Raw genomic sequence first — 9,001 nt, 5'->3', positions numbered from 1 at the left:
CATTCAACACCTTTGAATGAAGCGAATGGCCCAGTGCCTGTCATTCACCCACAAGTACACACTATCACACAGACACACATACTTTCAAAACCTCAGCCCACTTCTCATTCTCACGCAATGCTCCTCACCAAGGGTTTCCTGTTCCTCTTGCTGTTGTTTATTTGGTGCCCAAGCACTAACATCAACACCCTCTCAAATGAGAAGTAAAACCAGGGCCACCTCAGTGCACTTCAGTTACTCATGGGGCACAGACATGCCCACTAAAGATTCCATGGCCACAAAAAATAGATGGAACTGATCCATGTTTAGATTTTTTATTTACCTCTCTATAGTATTGAAAAGACTAGCATTGCTGGTGATCAGCATACAGTATGTTGTGTTTTGGATGATGGTCCTAAGCATGGGATGCTGGCGTATTTGTGTTTCTACTTGGCTTCTTAACTAGCTTAACCAGCAAGCCTGACTTGGTTAACCAGCTTCATCAGATAAACCATGCTGGTTGACCAAGAGTTTTTGCATTTACCTCCAGCTAGGCCAGCACTAAACCAACACAAATCAGCATAAAATAGCCTGGACCAGAATAGAAATTCATCTTTAACAGGGGCATTTCAGCAGGGTGTAACTGAGAAGAATGACACCCCCCATATAGCATTCTGAGATGATACTCTTCTCACCACAATTGCAATTGAGTGGTTATCTGAGTTACCGTAGACTTTGTCACTTCGAACCAGTCTGGCCATTCTCTGTTGACCTCTCTCATCAACAAGGCATTTCCTTCCACAGAACTGCCACTCACTGGATGTTTTTTGTTTTTGGCAACTTTCTGAGTAAATTGTAGAGACTGTTGTGTGTGAAAATCTCAGGAGATCAGCAGTTACAGAAATATTCAAACCAGCCCATCTGTTACCAACAATCATGCCATGGTCCAAATCACTGAGATCACATTTTTTCCCCCATTCTGATGGACATTAACTAAAGCTCCTGACCTATATCTGCATGATTTTATGCACTGTATTGCTGTCTCACGATTGGCTGATTAGATAATTGCATGGATGATTGTTGATGCCGGTAGTCAGAAGTAAATCTTCTGTGATGCATGTCTCTCTCTCTCTCTAACTGCCTCTTCCGGCTCTGCCTTATCCCTCTCCTCGGCTGATTAGCCCGATTGGGGCCCGGCCATGCACACTTACGGCCCTGCCCAGCCCTCCTCCTCACACTCCTCCCTCCTTTGCCTCAGGCCGGGGGGACCCCCGGCATGACGTTCACCCCCCCCTCCCACCCCCGTGCCTACCGGCAGGCTTTCCCCACCTTTCGAGACCTGGGAGGGAGACAAGGGGAGGGAAAAGAGGAGAGGGAAAGAACAAGGTGGAGCAACAGTGAGAGAGGAGAGAAAACAATTGCTACCTCTCCAGGCAGCTGGCAGCAAGCCCCTCCTCCCTCACGGATGGTGGCCATTCCTCCACGTCCAGGCGGCCGTCAGCAACTCCTCTGTCCCCCGGCAGATGGCTGCGGCTTCTCCTTTTGGCGGATGGCAGTGGTGACGACTCCACGAAATGAGTCCCTCCCGGGTCTCGGCACCAGTGTAACAGGGGTTTAAAATGGGCAAGGAGGAGGCGGGAACCGGCTGAACAGCCAAAATAATTTTTAATGAAAACGTAAAAAAACGTAACCATAAACACATGCGGCAGCTCTCTCTATCTAACTGCCGCATCTAGCTCTACCTTATCCCTCTCCTCGGCTGATTAGCCTGATTGGGGCCCGGCCATGCACACTCATGGCCTGGCCCCGCCCTACTCCTCATTACACTGTTATACTGAATATCTCCAGGGCTGTGTAACCCAGCCAGCAATGCCGTGCTGACATTCAATACAACATAATTGCAAGTGTCATGGTTTTATGCAACAGTTTTATAAACAAGAAGTAATTATTGAGTAACCTACACTTTAGAAACAATATTGTCAGCTATTTTGTCAATGTTTGCTTAGCTAAAGAAAATTGTTCCAAAAGAAACCATAGCAGGATTAAGTTATGTGCCACAAACACAGACAAGCTGAGTGATACAAACAGTGAAGTGTCCCAGTGCCAGATTAGAATACCGGAACTGATTTTGTTGTATAATGTATTATACATTGGAAATACCCAGCAATGCAATGGAAATAGCCAACAATTGCACAAGGCCACAAGCAAATATGCACAAGTACACATACACAAATACTCACTCTTGCAGTGTTCTGAAATAAAGAACCTGCATTAATACACTCGCTGGGCTCAAAGATAGAATAAAATCTTACCAAAGTTCAAACAAACCCCAACCCCCCATTCAAACTGGTATTGTGAAGTCTAAGCCTATGTGTTAAAACACATACACACACCCTTGAGTTGTTCGCCTCGATAAATATAATTAACCTCAAGACATCCTAGTGCAGCTCTGAATTGATCAGAGCAGGCAGAGTTGCAGAAGGGCCTGTCAGCAACGGGCATAATTAATACACCTTATCGATCCAACGTGCAGTGTGTGAGTCAGTGTGTCAGCATGCATATGTGAGGGATCATGCTGCATCTGCTTTGGATTTGTGCTCAGCATGCGCATGTGGGCATGAAAAAAAAAGAACGAGTTTGCAGCTTAGTCTCCAACTGACCGCTTTGTAACAGGGTAACTTGGAAAGGCAAATGGAGATTTGAAGTGGGTGTGAAGTATTGACAACACTGCTTGCTTGATTGTTTGAGTTTTTGGCTGATGGAAGCTAGTGATCATGTCTACAAATATTTATATATCACAAAACCTTCATGTTCTATTGAGACTTTACTGTTTTTATGCTTTGGATCCCAATGATCCCTAATGATTTATAAGGAAATGTAATACAATTATTTTAATATGTTCCTCTGACCAATTAAAAAATTAATTGACAGCTATTATTGAAGATCCCATAATTCCTTATGCTTGAATGGTTTAATTACTGTATCTTTCATTGGTCAAAGGGAATTTTTCAAGGCATTTAAATAGTTGATTTAAAGAGGGTTTAGCTCTTTTGAATATAATTTACTGCATGTTGTTTTGCTGTAAACTGTTGTTTGTGTGATGTCACCATTAGAGTGATCGTTGTCACCTGTGGTCAAGTTGGACCCTGTTAACTCTGTCTCAGTTCTCCTTGTGCAAGTGCTACTGAAGTACAGGTATTTATGCATTTCTGTGGAGAATTAAGTTTATTTTATGACTGACCTAGAATCAGTTAGAATCTTCTTTATGTGTGCTGTGTTATTGTGGGATCCAAATTTGAGTCAATTCAATGAAAATTATTAAGTAGAAGCAACAACTCTTAAATAGCAAATCTGAGTTAAGTCTACTTGCATCAAGCTACCTTAACTTGAATAGTTAAGTTAATTCTTTATGAACCAAGGGTTAAGTGAATTTAATTACATAAGTTTTGAGGAGCAATTACTGTACTATACTTCAATTGAGGGAATGAGTTTACTCACTCTATTGAGTAAAGTTAGCTTACTAGGGTCTCTCAAGCCCCAAACAAAACATGATGGTTTCTTAAGTTATCTGTTCCAGATAAAGATCACTGTAGCCTGGTACGGAATTCTAAATATATTGCAGACGTATTGCAAAGAGGTAGAACTAAATAACATAATAAATACCAACTACAGTCTTTCTCTTTCTCTCTTTCTCTTGCTCTCTCAGAACCACACACACACAGGTATAGAGACACATGAAAGCGCTGGGGGTTGGGCACTGTGGCTGTGAGGATGCAAAGGGGGAAGAGAGACGGGCATATGGGGAGAGGGTGGAACAAGATTTATATGAGGCTGCTGTAAAACTTTGACCCCGCAGTTGTAAATCTGCCAATGGAGTCTAGCCAGCACAACAGGAAGTATGGGGATCAGAGAGAGAGAGAGAGAGAGAGAGAGAGAGAGAGAGAGAGAGAGAGTGTATGCAAATATGTGAATGGGGGTAGATTGTTAAAGCTTGCATACAATTAGCAATGTTTTTGTAAATGTCTGAATTCTACTACGAAACCTGAAGAAATCAAGATGAAACATTTGCAAAGGGAAAAGCATTTAGCATTTCAATCTGTGTCTGTAATGGATGGAGCTAATGTTCAGTAATTTGCCTCTATTTCAGCATCTCGAATCTGGTATGAATACTGTTCCACAACTACATGTACTGTTTGAGGTCTGTGAGACTCCAAGGCTGTTTTAATAACACAAAAACACACTTACATTTAAGTTTCAATTTGGTACTGCCTGAACCCTAACAAGCCATACAAAATACTGGCTGCAAGATTAAGACCTCTAAAACAGGCAGATTCTTCAAACTTGATGACATTAGCAATTAAAGTAAATTGAGGTTGTATGTTTCTTAAAACATTCAGTTTGAAAAGATAAATAACATAAAACATTTTGTCTGGAGTTTTAGTGTCTAGTATCCCTTCACACACATAATAAGATTTGTATTTGTTTTGAACTTCAGTCATTAATATTGTACATAAAGGACTTGGGAGACTTGCTTGTGAAGATTAACATCAACAAAACAGTACAAGTGCATATTACGAAAGACAACGTGATAGTTTATTATGAAAGTCAATGTGACGCCCACTTAGGTGTGGTAACTCAAGGTCATGATGTGAAAATACAGGATGTAGGTACTGAGGCAGGAAGTGGCAGGCATCGAAGTTTTAGTCTTTGATGAGCATGTCAGTACTCAAGGTCATGAGAAATTGCTGGCATACATACACATGGGGCATGCAAACCTCTGAACTCTCTCTGACTGTCGCTGAGGATGTGATATGATAAAATATTAGTTTAAGTATCACTTCACAATCATCAAAATACTGCTATTTTCTGCTTTAGTGTACAGAGCATGCATGGTTAGCCTAGCAAGCAGTCACTGTGCATTTTCGAATTCTAAAAGCAATTTGTTATTCCAGTTACTGTTACACTGTTGTTAAATGTGTGAAGATCTTAGTATCATTAGAAAATCTCTTTTGCCCAGCTGAAGAAATAAATAAATACATGTTCATATATGTTTTTCATTGATATAAAAGCCACATACTTACACATACCACAAAAATAAATACCACAAAAAATGGCGGTTTTCATATATTTTCATATTTTATATAAAATAATGCCTTAAACTGCATTCCTTTATCAGTGTAAGGTGCGGCGGCTGTGGCTCGGTTGGTAGAGTGGGTCAGCCACTAATTGCAGGGTTGGTGGTTCAAATCCCAGCCCACACGACTCCACATGCTGAAGTGTCCTTGGGCAAGACACTGAACCCCAAGTTGCTCCCAATGGCAGGCTAGCACCTTACATAGCAGCTCTGCTGCCATTGGTGTGTGTATGGGTGAATGAGTTGCAGTGTAAAGTGCTTTGAATACCGTTAAGGCTTAAAAAGGTGCTATAGAAGTGCAGATGTACCATTTAAGGTTGTAAATGTTTTAAGCATAAACTCACATAGATCAACACACATAGATTTTTGCCCATTTTCCCGATTTCGCTCTGCATATAAACACCTTAACCGGCGTTCTCACTGAATTGGGCACAAGTTGTCAAAGGCACAGAACAGCCAGATTATTTCAAATTTTTAGCGTTGATGATTTTTTTGAATGAGCTCATTTTTGTTAGTTATCAGTGTAAACGCGTTCATGACTGGGGAAATTGCTGGTTTGCTCTTCTGGAACGTTCTCTCATTCTCTCACTCACTCTCTCTCTCTCTCTCTCTCTCTCTCTCTCTCTCTCTTGCAATTATATGCATTTACATGCACACAATTGTTTAAGGATCTAGGGGTGTGACTGGGCAGTGGGCTAGTTTATATAACACCTTCTATATTTCTAAGAGTGAAAGAATTACAGGATCTTTGCTAGACAGCAGCTGTTCTTAAGCCAAGGCAGGAATTCTCTTTGAGATCTGAGCAACTGTTAGTTTATTGGATACCACTCAGCTAATGGGTCTGCATCTATAGCCACCAGACCAGATGTTACAGTGTGTGCGTGTGTGCGCGTGAGTGTGCGTGCATGCAATTACAAACAATGAGAGTATAAGGCCTAAAACCATCAGATAACTTGGAGAAGCAAGAAGCAGATTTAGCAATGAATACCTTTAATTTCCCTGCTTAAAAAAAAAAAAAAAAACAACAACTTGGTAATGTTGCCTGGTTAGGCTGGACTTGTTTGCTGGTTTGAGGGTGTTTGGCAACTTTTCAGCGCAGGCTGAGAGACAGACTTTGGATCCAGCTTAAACCAGATAAGACCAGCTTAGGCTGGTTTATGCTGTTTTTTTCCCTAGTATGTTGCCATAGCTTATATCAAACAGCGTAATTGCTGATCTTTTTAACATAAGAAGCACCATTATCTTGGAGGCAGAGTCCTGCATCATTCTTATAAAGTTCAACAGTGTTTCGAGGTTTAAAGCAGCACTGCAAACTGTCAGAGAGAGCTACTTTAAACGAGACAGGAAGTGAGAGGGGTGAATGCAGGAGCAGTAGGTTTGAGAGTGAGGGCAGACATGAGTTGATGGTGAGTGTTCTGAGATGAGACTGTGGTGACTGCCATTCTCACACATTTCACTTCCTCTCGTGGCCAGCCTTCTCACGCAAACCTCACTCTCAGCACATGAGATAAGACAGTCAGCTCTTTTTCTGGCAGAGGAACTGTAATCTTTTCAGTTTTTCGTTGGACTTGTAGACTTGAATGTTCTGAAATATCAGGTCAGAAACAGCTGCCTCCCATTAATCATTCATCAGCACTCTAACCTATGTGATGTTTGCTCTTCTGTTACATATTTTTTATCATTTTTGCACAGCATGTTTTAATGGGCAGGCTATTTGCACTAACTACATATAGCAACATATGCTATTTATATTGTGTAAATAGCTACAAAAAGCATCTTCTTTGCACTAAGTGAAAATAGTGTTAGATGCTAGTCACACACCTGTAAAAATAGTTGCAGATTCCTTTTTGCACCCCTAATTAAATACTAAAATACATTATAGGGGCATCAATGCTTATTGTGTCATATGACTTATGTGGACAGAGAGACAGCATAATCTACTGCTGCAAATGCTAAAATTCTCTCTGTCTCCCTCTGTTTCTTCTTAGTATTGGAAAGCCCTTGCTTGTAGGCCTTGAAGGTTAAGCACTAACTCCCTACAGTTTTGACCTGGCCTCAGAATGAAAAGCATTAGTTCTTTGCTCTGTCTCAGCACCATTACATCAACTGTCAGGATGAAATACCTGCTCCCTTGTTCACTACGGTTTCTGAAAGCATTCAGAGAAAACGCTAATTCAAAAGCTAATCTTCAAAGCTAGTTGCAGACTCTAATTCAGACCCACCTCCTACCCAGACTCCATCCCCCTGCTTCTTCCACTCTGGTCTCTCACTCTCCATGTCTCTCCCCCGTCACTTCCCTTCTCATGCAAGCCATCAGTTGGAAGGTCTGAGGGGAGCGGCAGCGGGCAGGATTTTTGGGGGAGCTGTAAGACAAATAGATTTACTTTCTTGCTCTGATGTGAACAGTGCAAAAACCCTCCCTGCTGGGATGTACTAAAAGGAAAGTTTTTACAGGGCCAGTAGAAGGCCTATATGATCTTGGTGTGGTAGTGAAGGCATATACTGTATATATTTACAGTATGCATGCTAATGTGTGTGTGTGTGTGTGCATGTATGCGTGTGGGAGATCTGGGTATTTATTTTTGTTGACATGTGTTTACAGAGCTGTAACATGCCTGTAACGTCTGTTTCGTGCAATTAGTGCCAAAGAGTGCTAATGGTTTTCACACTTTATCGTTCATTTCACTCAAAGTTAAAATGAAAATGAATATATATATATATATATATATATATATATATATATATATATATATATATATATATATATACTCTTAAGAATAAAAAAAAATGTTCTGCAATGGATTGTCATATCCCAAAAATACGGTACAGTTCCTTATGCAAATGCTAAAGCGCCCTCTACAGGCAGAGAGCTGCACAGCGCTCAGAAGTGTAAAGGCATGGGGTGTGGAAATGTGGATGTGTTATGCTTAGTTACTTAGCTAATAGCTCCACCTAACGTTAGAATTGCTGCTTGGTCATAGTAAGTCACTAAGTAAATGGGTCATTCTGTTTTATATATATTTCATGTTTTCCACGATTTTACATAAAGTAATTAAAATATATCATAAAATACAAAAATGTTTAATATATTCTGTATACTAAATTTTTTGGGGTCATTCTAAGGAAATGGTGCCTAAAACATTTCAGGATATTAACAATTTTAGATTCAGCGCTGTCATGTTTTGAATGTATCTTTTTGAATAAAAACGGGCACAAAACATGTTGATCTCATGTGTTTTTAACACACACACACACACACACACACACACACACACACACACACACACACACACACACACACACACACACACACACACACACACATGTTGTGTTTCCATGTTTTATGGGGACTTTCCATAGACATAATGGTTTTTATACTGTACAAACTTTATATTCTATCCCCTAAACCTAACCCTACCCCTAAACCTAACCCTCACAGAAAACTTTCTGCATTTTTACATTTTCAAAAAACATAATTTAGTATGATTTATAAGCTGTTTTCCTCATGGGGACCGACAAAATGTCCCCACAAGGTCAAACATTTCGGGTTTTACTATCCTTATGGGGACATTTGGTCCCCACAAAGTGATAAATACACGCTCACACATACACACACACACACACACACACACACACACACACACACACACACACACGTTGGTGCAGATCCTTATGTGAACAAATAGACATAATTAATTTTATACTGTACAAACTATAGATTCTATCCTCTAACTCTAACCCTACCCCTAAACCTAAACCTTGCAAAAAACATTCTGCATTTTAACATTAAAAACAATTTGTTTAGCATGATTTTAAGTGATTTGAATTATGGGAACACTAGAAATATCCTCATAAACCAAATTTATTTCATAATACCCTTGCAATTAC

This window comes from Xyrauchen texanus, chromosome 8, assembly GCF_025860055.1.
Source record: "Xyrauchen texanus isolate HMW12.3.18 chromosome 8, RBS_HiC_50CHRs, whole genome shotgun sequence".
Taxonomy (NCBI): Eukaryota; Metazoa; Chordata; class Actinopteri; order Cypriniformes; family Catostomidae; genus Xyrauchen; species Xyrauchen texanus.
The sequence above is the reverse complement of the archived record's forward strand: the minus strand, read 5'-3'. Positions refer to the sequence as shown.